The sequence below is a fragment of the Bactrocera tryoni genome, unplaced genomic scaffold, assembly GCF_016617805.1.
Source record: "Bactrocera tryoni isolate S06 unplaced genomic scaffold, CSIRO_BtryS06_freeze2 scaffold_7, whole genome shotgun sequence".
Classification (NCBI taxonomy): Eukaryota; Metazoa; Arthropoda; class Insecta; order Diptera; family Tephritidae; genus Bactrocera; species Bactrocera tryoni.
The window spans coordinates 17,707,092-17,722,015 of record NW_024396366.1 but is presented as its reverse complement, the minus strand read 5'-3'; the positions used below and the strand labels follow the sequence as shown (position 1 = coordinate 17,722,015).

The window sequence follows — 14,924 nt, the reverse complement described above, 5'->3', positions numbered from 1 at the left end:
GCGGTCCCAACATTATATCATTCGTTATATTGGAGCACCACTGTATTTCCATACATAATGGAACATATTTCCTATGGAATATTAAAGATATTATTTTTCTTCAATATTCTCTGTTTGGGAGTATCATAATGGGCATGCATACATATATTTATGTCTCTTCATATTCTTGGGTATGTGAGACAGAGAACACAATAAAAAATGTCTTTATGTTCTCTGTGTGAGAGGTGTGTTTTGTACGCATTTTTCGCTGTTAAAAGTGGAATGTCAAAGAAATTATTTTTCTTCAATATTCTCTGCTTGGGCATACATGTCAAGTCATCACATGCCGAAAATACATAATATATAATGTATTTATTTCTCTTCATATTCTGCTTGAGTATGTGGAGAACTGTTAAAAATGTTAACATTTCACAGCGTGACTTCAGTGGCTGTGAGGTGAATTCCGTACTATAAATCTAACAAATGTTCGCTGTCGAACCTGCCCCTTCTCTATGCTTTATGTTCTCTACTTTGACTCTTTGACCAGAGAACGTTTGTCATTGAGAAGGTTCACGTCAGGAATAATGGGATGCCCAACTCCTCTCTCTCTGGAAGTGAGAGAACAATTGCTAAACGTCAAAACCACCTAAACTTTGACAGTTGACTGGATTGGGGAGGTTTTGACGTTTAGCAATTGGAAACGAGCGATGGCCAGATTGAAATCTTACCAAAAAAATATGTAAACGGAGGGATTTGTTGCATCGTTCAAGACCTCTTATAAAAAATGTAAAACAATTAAAATTAAACAAATTTGTGAAATTTAAAGGTATCTGATGAAACGTTTTGTAATTTGAAGCATCATAGTTTTATTTTCAATGGAAAATTATTAAAAACATTTAATGATTGAGAGCTAACAAGCTTAAATCCTATCATTGGGTATTGAAATGACAAAAGTCAGTTGTTATAATATTTTTTAAAAAGATTTAAATAGTTTCTCCATATAATAAATAACCACTATTTAGTATTTTTTATTCGTACTAAATGTTGGGTATTGGGTTGATAAATGCCCAAAAATTCTTATTTTGTTCGATCTGGCCACAATGGAAAATGTTATAAAAAACGTTTATTTTGAGACGCTCTCATACTGGAATAAGTTGGGCATCCCATCATTCCTGGTTCACGTTTTAGATATCGTAACTTTTCGCAGGGGTACTCGGCAGATACCAGGGAGTTTCATCACAGACAAATTTTAAGCGTGTTTCACCAGAGTTTTGCAGCAAGGGACTCGAAAATGGCAGAATTGAGCATTTTCGGTGTTAAATGAGAAATATAATGCTAATTTCAATGTAAAGAAATTTATGCCTACAGATTCGTTTATTTTCTATGCGCCACCGAATTTGGAATTATTTGGAATTAAACATATACTTAGTATATAAGTATGTATGTATGTATATTAAAATTTACCTATGTATTCCAAGATGATTCCATAAAATCATTAAAAATATATAATAGAGTAAAGTTTTGTATTGTTATCCAAAATCATTAATATAAGTTTAAGGTAATTAGTTTTATATTTATAATTTAATGGCACTAAAAGTTTTGATATCATCTTATGTAAAAGTTCAAGCTGTCCTATATGTGCTCATATATAATTATGTGTGCATGTAAACAAATATGACAGACCATACGCATAATGTTTGTAAATTTGTCTGCATGCAACATATGTATGTATGTATGTAGATATATACACTAAATGCTTCATTCGAAACTCACGTTTTGTCAAAGAGTCAAAGTGTCGACGGACCGACGCGTCGACAAAGCGTCACAACATTGTATTGCTGGTAAAAAAATTGTTGTGCCGAAAAACTAATACTATGTTCGGACCGACAACGAAAACATGTTTTCGTGAGAAAAACTGATTTTCGCACAAAAACTTGCGTTTTCGTCCATGTAAAATCTGTCAAACGAAAACACAGTTTTTGCTGAAAACTACTTGAAAACTTACATTCCACTCATTATAATCGGTGCCTGCTCTAGTTTAATCGATGTTTTTGGAAGACATATTTTGCCGACCCTAAATTGTCACTTGATATTTGTTTACATTCCATATACAAAAACAGCTCTCGCTTGATATTCTCAAATTAGGGGGAATCTCTTGCTCTTGCACGACCTTGCACGGTGCAGAAATTGCAGAAGTTTCCTCTTGGTGCAACGGCACAACAACAAACACACGCAGAAATATATTTGCAATCGCTATAAATATGTCAGACGAAAACCCATGTTTATTTTCTTGACGGCATATATCACTAGATTCTGCAATGGGTGCTCTCTTGGCCTTGCATATTTCGGTATAGGATTTTTGCATTTTGTGTCATCGTGCAATCTTGCAAGAGCAAGAGAATGCCGCTATTGATAGTTGTCAGTGAAAACTCATCGAAAACACACATTGTCGGTCCGAACGACTTAGATTCCACAACATACAAATGTGTTTTCAAAATGTTTTCAATGTTGGTCCGAACATAGTACAAGCGAACGATGGCCGATTGTCACCGCTTCCCTTGCCCCTGTAACAGGTTTACCAACAAACTTGTGTAAATATGCACAGTGGACCAATAAAGTTTACATACACTTAGTTCAATTAAATTACGACACGTTTATTTGTTATAAAATGAATAAATTTTGTGGTTTTTTCTATCCATTTCAAAAGACGTATTATTTAACATTAAATTTAGCATATCAAAATATTTTTTTTTTACACAAATAAAAAAAAGGAATGCTAAAGTTTAAAACGGACATAATATATATCAAAAAAGTTAACGTACTCTAATGATTATTTATATAAATCAAAAGTAATTACAATAATCTTAGCAGTTTTTGGCCTACATTTTGTTACTATTATTGTTCCTAGACATCAATTTCTAGTATTATTTCAGGATATTTTGACCCACTAAGTCAATGATCCAGCTTTTTGGCCTTATTTTGATGAAATTCGATGTTTTCGATTACGATTTTCCAAAAAGTTCCAGATATTTTGAATAGGATTAATGTATGGTGATTGCGGGACCTATGGAGTTATTTTTAATTCCATAACCACCCTGCACGTACAAGATAATACGGGTGTTTTGGGTCGTTATCCTGTTGTAAATAGAATTGGCCGCTATTAACAGCCGATTTAAGCACACATAAAATTTAAATTTTTTTTCTTAAATTGTTCAGATACAAATGCAAATACAGTCAATCCCGGTTATGCGCCATAATCAAAGATACAGATTTTTGTGGTTTGTTAAAAATAAAAATATAATATGGCACATAAGCGAGTGAGGATACTTACGAGTGGTACTTAAAACAATAATTTCTATGTATTTCAAAAAACCAACCAAGAGATGCAGCAAGATATTGGCAGTTAAGAGGGATGATTTTCATTTAAGCGGAGTACTATTTAACCGGGAAACACTGTACACATAAATCAGAGGAATATTGAATATTTTCTTTTAAACATTTCTTGACTTGAAAATCGACAAATAAACAATGTTGTAAATTTTATTCTAATATATTTGAATACTTATATTTGCGGGGTTGTCACTTTTTCCTTCTCATACAAATATCAGAAATTGTTCAATTTATGATTTTAGCTTTTGCCATCGATGTAATGGTGTTTGTTTTTATGAATGATGCGAGTTTGCCTGTTGAAAGTGCGCTTGCGTTCATGAATGAAAATATTGTTGTTGTGTGTTTCTCTACAAATTTGGGCATCGACTATTTGACATATTGACTTGTGACGCTACTGATACTACATGTACATACATGTGTACGCATACCTGTATGTAAGTTTGTGTATGCATTATTTGTTGCCAATGTCATGTGCACATATTTATGTATGTACATATGAGCAGCGCGCACATGTTATTATTGATAAGTGACAATTAGGGTATTCATTAGGTGTCATAGTGTGTCATATCGTCATATTGTCATATTTTTTTATGACTGTCATATCAACACTGTTGTTGTTTCAGATGCAAAATTAAAATATGACTGATACAACACTGCGTCGTATGTTTCTTGAGTTTGCTATTCTATCAGCTGTATTTGTTTACTTTCTTATTATTGACGTTTAAGTGTTTGAAATTAATAAATTAAATAAATTTTGTTATTAATATGGAAGGAAACTACGATATTCAGGTAAATTAAGTTGAATATAAATGAAATATGAAAATATTTTGATGTTTATGTGGTTGGAAATGATTTTATTGTAGTGTAAACCAAAACGCCGTCGTTTCAACCCGGTACATAAGTGGAATGCGGCAGAAGAAAAAGCGCTGGTGGAGTTCCTAATGGAAAATAGAAGTTTCGAGGTTTGTCATTTTAATTTAAAAAAACAAAACAAAGTCAAATAATTTTTTTTTAAAAGAAACCGACGGCTTAAAGCTTTTATGGTCGTTTCATCGAAGACACGCAACTGACGGTAGAATGGAAACTAGTGCGCGCAAAAGTACGCAATATGCGCACTAATTATAATAAAGCAAAGGAGTGGGAAGGGTCGACAGGCGCAGGAAGTATGGAAGGCGACACAATAAAAAGTAAATTATTTTAAGGAAATCTCTTTTTTTTTTATTGTGACCATTATTTTTTTCTATAGATACTTTAAGAAAAATGTGTTTTTTCTATGAAGAGTTGGACGATATTTTCGGCAGCAGATTAAATTGTTCTGCAGTAGTGGAAGACAGTTTGGTGACGTTGTTAGAAAGCGATTCTACAAGTCTATCGGGAGCAGAATGTGTGGTTGAAGGGGGCAGTTCAGTTGAAGCTGAAGCTGAAGAATTACAAAGTCCTGCGTTGAACGGCAATGTGTGCACTGGAAGGCAGAAAGGAATATATTCCAAAACTGCCTTGTCGGTTATTTTGCAGGTTCATGGTGAGATCGCAGAAATAAGGAAGCAAAAGCTTAAGATGGATGTTGCAGCAAGGGAAAGGGAAATGGCAATCAAAGAAAAAGTATTAGAGTTAAAAGAAATAGAATTAAAAACAAGTAAGGAAGAGCTAAGTTCGGGTGTCACCGAACATTTTATACTCTCGCATGATAAAGTGATAATCGAGATTTCATTATACGTCATTTACATATTTTTCAAATACCGTATTTTTGTAAAGTTTTATTCCGCTATCATCATTGGTTCCTAATGTATATACTCGTATTATACAGAAAAGGCATCAGATGGAATTCAAAATAGCGTTAAATTGGAAGAAGACGTGGTTGTGAACCGATTTCACCCATATTTCGTACATGTCATCAGGGTGTTAAGAAAATATTATACACCGAATTTCATTGAAATCGGTCTAGTAGTTCCTGAGATATGGTTTTTGGTCCATAAGTAGGCGAGGCCACGCCCATTTTCAATTTTTAAAAAAAGCCTGGGTGCAGCTTCCTTCTGCAATTTCTTCCGTAAAATTTAGTGTTTCTGACGATGTTTGTTAGTCGGTTAACGCACTTTTAGTGATTTTCAACATAACCTTTGTATGGGAGGTGGGCGTGGTTATTATCCGATTTCTTCCATTTTTCAACTGCATATGGAAATGCCTGAAGAAAACGACTCTGTAGAGTTTGGTTGACATGGCTATAGTAGTTTCCGAGATATGTACAAAAAACATAGTAGGGGGCGGGGCCACGCCCACTTTTCCAAAAAAATTGCTTCCAAATATGCCCCTCCTTAATGCGATCCTTTGTGCCAAATTTCACTTTAATATCTTTATTTATGGCTTAGTTATGACACTTTATAGGTTTTCGGTTTCCGCCATTTTGTGGGCGTGGCAGTAGGCCGATTTTGCCCATCTTCGAACTTAACCTTCTTATTGAGCCAAGGAATACGTGTACCAAGTTTCATCATGATATCTCAATTTTTACTCAAGTTACAGCTTGCACGGACGGACGGACGGACAGACGGACGGACGGACAGACAGACATCCGGATGTCTCTTTTAGTTTCAGGACTTACAAACAACCGTTATGTGAACAAAACTATAATACTCTCCTTAGCAACATTGTTGCGAGAGTATAAAAAGAGAAATTAATGACAAATAAGAAATGAAATTACAAATGCAGGAGAGGTTGGCAATGGAAGAGCTTAGGCTATAATATAAATAATTTTACAATGCACTTCATTTTTAGTTCACTTTTGCTATGAATTTATTTTTATTATTATGTGTTTTTTTATGTTTTAAATGAAGTTTTTATGTTATAAGTTTTGTTGTGATATTAACAGTTAGTGCCTTTTGAAGAATACGAAAATGAAATGATAAATGTACCTAACCCAAAATAAAGGAACCAAAATCAAAAATGTAGTTGGATTATAATTAACCAAAATAATCATGAATTTTTATTAACTTGTATGATTAATGAACAAATGCATATACATATGTGTATAAGTATTAAATATTTTGATTTTGTATATAACGAAGCAAGCAATTTCTCATATTATTTTCTGATGATAAAGGGAATTGAGGCATCAAAACTTCATTGTTGTTTTCATTATCTATATCGAAACTTATTAACATGTTGTGAAGAATACAACACACCATAATCCAGTCATTGCATTCCTTCTTATTTGACGTTGAAAGCATTCTAAATTTAAGCTCCTTTAAACTACCGAATTTCTCTTTCAAAAGTCCAAAACAATTCTCAATTCGTACACGGTATTTGGAAAAATAGGCGTTGAATAAATCCCTTTCTTCTTTTCTATGTTCAACACTGTTTTGCCGGAAGGGCGTTATTAAATATGGTTTCAGTGGATAGGCACTATCTCCCGCGACCACTGTGATGTCGACAAGAATCGTTCCGGATGCTTTGCTAGTGAACAATTTGAAAATATTTTCGCGTCATGTACCTGTCTTATGCGCAATTTATAGTCACAAATCGCTTGTAGTTTTACAGAATATTGACGTTTACGCGAATAGTAAATTTCATGCTGCATAACTGGTGCTTCAGCTAATTTTAATTCGGAACCATCGATGTAACCCACACACCCTGGCATTTCTTTCGAAGTTGCGGACACAATTTCCAGTCTTGCATTGGGCCAGTATAAAAACTCATTTTTTAATCGCAATATGGCTGTAAAAATTCGTTGCGTTACATTTTTAATAGTGCCTCCATCACCCACACCAAATAAGGAAGCCACTTTGCGAACAGATTGCCCATCGCCGGAAGATCCCAACCGATACAGCACTATTTTGAGTTGCAGTTCGATTGGAAGTTGTGAAGCACTTGAACTTGTCTTAAAAACAGCGTAATTTTTAATTAATTCTAAGATACCTTCGCATTCATCCGGGCGAACACGAAGCATCTGAATGAATCTGCTTTCGTCAAGATTCCTTAGCACATTTCGCTGCCAACTGGAACATTTTGGTAAGCCAAAATGAACGCTTCTTCTGTTGCTCAGCAAACAGCTCACACTGATCAAAAAACTTTCCATAGCTTCGTCTTCTTCGTCACCTGGCAAAGTATAAATATTTGTACTTAATGAAGAAATGTATGCAAATACTCACTTGATTCAACTCCTAATAGAGCCAATGCATGATTTTCACATAAAGAAGCAATAACTTTTTTTTTCTGACTTTCTCGTGGCATTTTTGTCTTCTTAATTTTTTACTATCAGCTGATTAAGTGCAGAAATATGACAAAATATGACATACAACAGTTAAGGGTGCTCACAAGTGTCGTATTTTTTAAGAATATTAAAATATGACATAAGACATACAACAAAGCTTGTGAATTGCCTAAATATGATTTGAATTCGCGAAAGCGAACATAAACACATACAGTGACTCACACGTCTAACCGGATGCGTGAATTGCCAATGATGGCACCATCCAATCATTAAGTAAAAATCTTAAGAATGATACATATGATACATCAAAATAAAGGAAAAATCTTCTATTTTATTTTGGAAACTTAAAAGTAATAATAAATTAATTCACAGTGTAAAACTTAAAGAAATAACTCTCAACGTACAAAATTCGTTCCAGTGGAATTTCATAACAATCAGAAGTACCGTTACTTGTAGAAGGTTACTTCTTGTAATTTTCCGGTTAGTTGTGTGGAACGAATTTTGTATGCTGCGAGTTATTTCTCTAAATTTTGCGCAGTGAATAAATTTATAACTATTTCTAAGTTTCCAAAATTAAAATAGAAGATTTTTCCTTTAATTTGATGTATCATATGAATAATTTTTAAGATGTTCACTATATGATTGGAGGGTGCCATCATTGGCAATGCACGCATCCGGTTAGACGTGTGAATCATTGTATGTGACTATAAGTTTTCAATGATAAAATATACGATTTATGTACATTTATCACTATTGTAATATATTTAATTTTTTTAATATATTATGAAAGATTGTTATATACATACATATACATATAATGACATACATACATACACATAAGCATGAATATATCAAAAACAATTAATAATTAAAAAATTGCTTTGAAAAAGTTAATTAATTCCAATGTATTTAATTGCACCTGTATTCATAAATATGTACAAAAAGAATTCATATGAATACACATGTTTGCATATAAACGTATAAAAATATAAGCAAAAGAGCTAACATTCGTCTGTAACAGCAAATATAGTTCTGAGCATAATTTTTATTCAATGCTCAGCTCTGTTCAAGCGCAACTGTTAAGATTTCTTCTGCCGAGCTGGCAGTGGTGAAACTCCCTCATCTCGACTGAGTTAGCCAAAAATATTTTTACGTTCTCCGCGCCGTGAACCTTCTCTATGATAAACGTTCTCTGTTATAGAGTATTTGAAAATTTATGCCAAATACTCATAAATTCGCAAACATTTTATAAACGTGATTTGATGTTCTAAGCCAGTCTTTCCCAAAGTGGGCGATAACGCCCCCTTGTGGGCGCTGCAGGTGTTAAGGGGGACGGTAAAAGACCCAGAAAGAAAATGGGGGCGCTGTGCAGAGGCTTTGGGGTGTGATTTGTAATTTTATTTAGCTAGGAGGCCTCTTAAACAACGACTGAGCTCTCGACTCTCAACAACAACTTGTGAACATAAACTTATATGAATTAAAATATTGCTCAAACTCGATTCTATATTTCTATCCGCGTAGTTCATATATCTGTCCTATTTTATTGAATGTAGAAAAAATGAAAATCATGTCAAGCGGTCCCACCGTTTCATAATGAAAGTAGACACAAACAAACAAATAAAAAGGCATCAGACACACTTTCGCATTTTAATAGTTATTAGTACTCGTAGATATCTATCAGGTTTTAACAAGTTTTTGTTAAATAACCCAAATTGTGCATTCCTGTATCAATCGGCGTGAATAAAAGTATACGAAATTTATAGTATGTTTGATAAGAAATAAATTTTGTCTGTATTGTCACAATCTTAACAACGAAATTATAATTTTTGAAATTAGAAATGTTACACAATTTAATGTTAATAAAAATAAGTGGCGACAAACGGGGTGGTGAGAATCCAGTTCCGACTTGCTGGAGCTGGCGATCGAGTTCTCGCGGATGGAGGTCGAAAAGATTTGTCCCGGTAGAGTAGTGGCACAGTGTCTCAGCGAAAGTTTATTTGCGGTTTGTATGGATCGAATTGCTTAGATCGAATTTAGTTTAAAGTTGTCGACGCGGCGCAGTGTAGAAGCGAATGTGTCCGCAATCCTTTTGCCCAGCCTTTTGTTAAGCGGGTTGATTGATGGAGGTTTGTGGTGAGTTGCGTTGTGTGGTGATGTATGAGTGTGCTGTCATCGGAAGTGTTGTATTAGTGTGTGCCAGTTTTTCCGGGTAGAGGGGGCAGATGCTTAACTCATTTAAACACGGCGGGTTCATTGAATACTTGTTCGGACTTGTTGTGTACGATTTAGCGTCGAATGATGAGATAAACGAGTTTATGCATATTTGTTTTATTCTTGTCGGTGCGTGCTGCTTAAGCATTCCTATATAAACAATGTAATACATTATTTATTTTATTTTCATTTGTGGTTTTGCACGCAATAGATGAGCAGTACTTACGCCTCCTTTACACTACTCGCGAAGTTAAACGTATTTCTCAAAGCAAAGAAAGACAACATGTAGCATATTTTCAAGACCTAGAGAAGAAGCATAATACTCAGTCAAGTGTAGCAAAACTATTTTTGGCGGCTGCTAAACAAGATGACGACGGACTTCGAGCTTCGTACAATATCTCTTTGTTAATTGCTCAAAAAGGCAAACCACATAACATCGGAGAAGAGTTAATATTGCCAACAATAAATGAAGTAATAACTACTGTGCTTCATAAACCGGCCGCAGATATTATCAGAAAAATTCCTTTGAGTAATAATTCTGTGCAAAGACGAATTGATGAAATGTCTGAAAACGTCGAAAAATCATTGTGCGATCACATGAGGACAAGTCAATTTTCAATTCAGCTCGATAAGTCCACTTTACCAACTAAGCATTGTTGTTGTCTTACGTGAGTTTTATTAAAGATGAGAAAATATGTGAAGAACTATTATTTACTAGAAATTTAGAGACCGATACAAAAGGCGAAACCATATTCAATATATTGGAGATGTTTTGCGATGAGAAAGAGACAATATTTAGTTGCTAGAAACTTAAGTGAGAAACTATTTCAATCACCGCAATATGTCATCAAAGCAGTCAATAAAATCCGCAACAGCTCTTTGAATGACAGATTATTTAATCAGCTTTGTGTTACTAATGACGAGGATTTCAACCGTTTGTTGTTTCATACTGAAGTTCGTTGGCTATCAAGAGGCAATTGTCTGACTCGATTTTACAACCTGTTTGACTTTGTTATAGAGTTCTTGGAAACTAAAGATACAGAATTTCAAGACAAGCTCATAACATCAAAGAATGATATAGCTTACATGACAGATCTGTATAAATTGTTCAACGACATGAATCTCCAACTACAAGGCGATAAACTAAATTTATTTAAAACAAAAAACAAAAACAAAAAACACAAAAAGAATCTGGGCAGACGTGAGTTTCACAATTTTCCAAATTTATCAGTATCATGCAGTCACGACGAATTGTTTGCCTACTGCCAACATTTGGAAAACCTGACTTCACCGAACGATACCAGGACATTTTGAACTTGGAAATACCAGACTGGGTGTTGGATCCGTTTTCAAATGTCAACACAGCAATGTCACCTCAGCTGGAAGAAGAACTTATAGAATTGACAACAAACGAGGAAATAAAAATCAAGTTCAAAAATGGTTACCAAGAATTTTGGCTACAAAAACCCGCAATTGTACCCTGGATTGTGGTCAATCGTTCAACGATTCTTGATAGCATTCCCATCGTCATATTTGTGTGAACGTGGATTTAGTGCTGTGACAACACTGCTTACAAAAAAAAGAAGAAGAAGAAAAGTGAGTCGGGGCCAGCTAAAAATATAAAAGGCACTACATTATTATATTTGACATCTAAGTCGGTAAATGTGAGTGAATTAGCTTTGTTGGGTGCGTTGGAACTTTAGTGGATACAGGTTTCAAAGGTAGTCTTATTCGTCTGATGGAGGAGGAATTCAACAGGCCTTTATAGTGGATTATCTGTCAATTGCATTCAAATGAGTTACCACTATGTCATCTTTTATTACATTTAGACGGAAAACTATAGGACATGTCAAACAATGCCGATAGTCGAATTTACCGTTATAACTACATTATTAGCTGAAATAACTACGGAAGAGCTTAATACCTACCAAAAGTATTTATACGACATAATGACCGCTATCAGTACTGGTATATTTTCTCCTGTTTAGTTAATATGGAAGGTGGAGCCCTTAACCATTCTGGATGGCTAACAACAGCTAATCGAATTCTAAGATTGTATGCCACTAAAACTTACCCAGAAGAAAAGCTAGTTTTAGTATTAGCCACGTACGTTATGAAAGTTTATAAACCAATGTGGTTTACAATAAAATGTAATTCTTCATGCATTAGCAAATGAATTCCGATATGAAAGCACTCGTTGACAAGATAATCCAACGAAATGGATACTTTGGCCACCCAGAAAATCTTCTCATTGCCATGCTTGCTGATAGCGGCGCGATTATAAGAGATCTTGCATATCGAAGAATTGTAAAAGAAAGATCAGAGAAAGCCCAAAGACTTCACATGTTTAAAGTGCCTACATTCAACTTCGATGCCAAAGATTTCACTGAGATTATTATGTGGCAAGACTCTGATATAACTGATCCACCTGTATGTAACTTTAAAAATGTTTGATGAAATCTTGAAAGACATTGTCCACCGTTATTGGTACACGTCAGGATATTACATATTTTCTGTGCCACACGCAAGCTGTGGAGCGCTGCATCAAGATCGAAAAGGAAGCATCGAGTGCAGTTTGTGGGGAAAATAAACGAGATGGTTTCATTAGGGCAAGACTGCTATCTAGTCAACGAATGCCTAATTTCAATACCAAAAAAAAAAAACAGTTTGATGTTATTATTTGTATTTTAGGTAATTTAAGATAATATTTTTCGTAATAACTGCTCAGAATACCATTTTTTTATTTTATTTAAATGTTTGACTGTACTGGGGCACTTCAAAATATTAAGCCAGTTGTTTGATATTTTGCATGTTTGTTTTATATATTAAAAGGCAACTTTTCATAGCTATGCCGTTAAAAAACAGAAAAAAAATTTTCTCGATACATTATCGCTCCACCTTATTATACACCCATTGTTTCATACAAAATCTTCGTTGTCACGGACAACCAATGACACGTTTTGTCAAAAAGTCAATGTGTCGAAGGACTAACGCGACGACAGAGCAATGTGTTGTTGGTAGAAAATCCAGGTTGTGCCGAAAAAAATAAACGAATGGCCGCCGATTGTCACCGCTTCTTTTTGCCGCTGAAACAGCTTCGCCTACAAACCAGCGTAAATATGCTTATGCGTGAGCTTGCATGCAGATTTTTACCAGCTGCGTAAAAATATTTAAGAATTACAAAATATATTTTATATTTCTTGACAAATACAGTCAATCCCGGTTACGTGCCACAATCAAAGATACAGATTTTTGTAGTTTGTTAAAAATAAAAATATAATATGGCACATAAGCGAGTGCGGGTACTTGCGAGGATTTGATTTTCATTTAAGCGAAGTAATACTTAACCGGGGTTGACTGTACACATAAATCAGGGGAATATTGGATACTTTCTTTGAAAAATTTCTTGACTTGAAAATCGACAAATAAACTATGTTGTCAATTTTATTCTAATATTTTTGAATATACTTATATTTGCGGGGTTGTCACTTTTTCCTTCTGATACATTTCAGAAATATATTCAATTTATGAATTTTAGTGTTTACCTTCCTCGCCAAAAACCGCTTGTAGGCAAAGGCATGCTCGGAGAGAGGTATGGCCTTTGGTTTTATGAATGAACCGAATTTGGTTTTTGAAAGTGGGTTTGCGTTGATGGTTAAAAATTTTGTTGTGTGTAATTTACTGTAAATTTTGACGTCGGCCATATTGATTTCTAATGCTATTAATGCCTGCTTTAGAGGCTTCAAAAAATCGATTTTTTAGAATTTTTTTGGGAGGGAAAGAAATAATTGATATTTGAACATCTTTCACAAATTTTTTGGATACGAAATCTTTGATATTCTGCCCTTGGGAAGCAATTGCCCGATGCATCTCGCATGTGCATTTTTCGGACGGCGGGCAGGATGCAGGTCGCAATTTTTATCGGAAACAAAAAATTGTTTTTGTGTTTTTATTAATTTATCTTCTAGTTAAATTAAGAAAATTCCAAAAACAAGTGTAAAAAGTTAAAATTTTTTTAAAAATTAAAAAGTGGTTTTTGACCAAAAAAATTTTACTTCATGTTGTTAAAAAATGTGTTCAAACTTGACTTTTCTTAGTTTTTTTTTAGTTTAAATAAAAGATAATTTTATGTCAAAAATAATAAATTTTGCCCCAATTCCATACGACGGTTAGAGTTTTTTTCTATCCTGCCCTCCAATTAAGAATAATCGTAAAAATGAAAAACCGCAAAATCACGGTTCAAAGTTTTCGCTTTTTGCCCAAGCGCTCATATGTGTATCTGCTAGACGCTCGGTCACTATTTCCCTTCTAGCCTCGATAATATTTCGAATTCCAATCTATAACTTTGGGGACATATTCTTACATAATTTTTAAAGAGGCTTAAGCAAAAAAATCGATTTTTTGAAGCTTCTAAAGCCCTCTTAATAAAGATTTCGTATCAGAATTTATTGATCTGATAAAAAATGAATTGACAATTTGGCAAACGAAAAGTGATAAATATAAAAATAAAATTGAGAAAAATAAAAGTTGGATTAACTTATTAACGAAATACAAAAAAATAGATAAAAGTTCTACATTAGAAATAAATTCGAAGAAATGTTCCGCTTGCTTGTCGCACATGTTCACTGTGTAGGAACGAACGTAAAATGGATTTGTATGTCGTGCATGGCCCCTTTTACGCGCGAGTTAAAGAAAAATAATTCCACGAACTGCGAGTCAGAAAATATGACTTTATTCATTAACATCCGAAACTTAAATTCCAATCAGTACTAACTGGTTAGCCTATTTATAGTAGTGAGTAAACAAACATTTTATATCCGCTATCCTTACAATTTGTTGTTTGCTTAATCGGACCATTTAACGGTCGCTCTTTGGTTTGATCATTATTGCTATGACAACAACAACATTAGCTACAGACATTTGTCAGGTGATTTGGCGGTTGTCCTGATCGCCGATGAATGTTATTTTATCACAGCATTGTTGCTGCACATGCTGTTCACAAACAAGTGTCTTCATTGTTTGTTGTTGCATTATTTTGTATTACATGTTTAACATCTCATTTGTTTACAAGTTATTGGTTTTCGTCTAGCTGTGCATGTACATACATATATGTATGTTTATATTTAAGTAATTATTTAAG

The 14,924-nt window shown here is 34.1% G+C and overlaps 1 pseudogene; it reads left to right on the top strand.

Annotated features, from left to right (window-relative positions):
* Positions 1-4,477: 4,477 nt before the first annotated feature.
* LOC120781405 lies at positions 4,478-4,909 on the top strand (annotated as a pseudogene).
* Positions 4,910-14,924: the final 10,015 nt, after the last annotated feature.